Raw genomic sequence first — 1,645 nt, 5'->3', positions numbered from 1 at the left:
CAAGCTTTGTCTCTGTTTTTTCAGACCTTCTGCTCTTTTCAGTCAAGTGGCAGCAGGGACACGGAACGGTCAGGGCAGGTGGCAGTTTTAGCACCACTGAGAAATGCTTAGGCAGCTGGCAAGCTTTCCTGCCCTCCATGAGGGAGCTTGGCTTCCATCCGAGGTGATGGCTGGGTGCACCTGCTGCTCTTCTGCCCTGTGGCAAAGGGCCCAGACACTTTGGTGTCCATCTTCCCCCCCATCCCCATCTTGCCTCCTGAGGGGACTGCACCACCTGCCCTTGGGGCCTGGCTGCTGGTGAGTGCTGGAAGCTGATTGGCTGAGGGAAGCTGGGGTGTCCCACCACAGGTGTTCATTGGATGAGTTTTGCTCTGGGACACCTCTGATTGGCTAGTGAAGAAGGACTGCGATCTTGCCCACAGGTTGAGGTAGTGCCTCAAGATGGCGGCTGTAGGGTGGTTTGCATGTGGAGCTGGGCTATCTGAGGCAGGGCTGTAGGAAGGATGCAAGGAGGCCTTGCCTCTCCGCTCTGGGTCCAGGGAAGCTGCTTGGAGTTGGGAAATGGCCTCACTGACCTGGCGGGGGGGGCGGGAAGGAAGGAAGGAAGGCTGCTTTGGGCCGGCCAGCATTGCTCTTGTGTGTCCTTCAAGTGTGGGGAAAGTGTTCGGTGAGTCTGGGCTGGGAGGAAAGAGGATGCACTGCAATTATTGTTTGAAAGAAAAAATTACCGTTCTAATGATGAAGAAAAATATGCCCAGTAGTCACACTATGTCCCATCCACAGCTAGCCAGCTCCTGGATGTCTGACGGCATAGTGCTCAGCATGCCTCGGAGACGTTCCAGTCTCTGCACGCTTGCTGCAGGATTCATTTCATTGAGTAATTATCCCTGAAAGGCCATGCAGAAGAATCCAGAGATTATATAGAAGCTGCCCTGGAGCACAGGGAGTGTCCTACAGGTGAAGCGTGGAGTCTGTACAGGGTTGCATAAGTGTAAGAGACAACAATCCAATTTCATATTACCCAAATGCTCTTTTGAAGACATTCATTCCTTTATATTCTTGGTTACCTTCCAAGAAGATGATTTCTTGTCCCCAGATACCCAAGTATGTCATTATCTTTTTTTGGCCAAATACAACTGAATGGACACCCTTAGAAAGAGCTTATTTCTTGTGTTTTGACACAAAAGGAAGTTTTAAGAGGATTGGGCAAGCTTTGAAAGGTTTAAGAGAGAGTCAGTCTCCATGTTTGCCTGCTAATCCCTCTCAGGCATGCTGTTTCTTCCAGGCGTGCTGCTCAGGATCTCTCAGCAGTATTATAACTTAAACATTCACTATGATAACAGAAATACTTTTATCAAGGCTGAGGTCCCACACTGTTAGGCAATCTTTGTGTGGTATCAGGTAGTTGTATGTTGTAGTATTGTAACAGTTCCTGTGAATGTTTACAGTTTGCAAAGCTCTTTGGGTTAAAAGCAGCCATATAAAAAAGCAAAACATTATGTTCTGCCTGGGTTTTTTTCCTGTGTTCTTGGGATAGGCACTGTTTTAGAAGGGATATGCTGAACTTCATAGGCATTTGTAGCTATACGCTACGTTCCTGAAAGAACAGTAATCACTACGACAGTTCTGGGGGGGCTGGTTTTGC

The sequence above is a fragment of the Balearica regulorum genome, chromosome 25, assembly GCF_011004875.1.
Source record: "Balearica regulorum gibbericeps isolate bBalReg1 chromosome 25, bBalReg1.pri, whole genome shotgun sequence".
NCBI classification, from domain to species: domain Eukaryota; kingdom Metazoa; phylum Chordata; class Aves; order Gruiformes; family Gruidae; genus Balearica; species Balearica regulorum.
Note: the sequence above shows the minus strand (reverse complement) of the source record.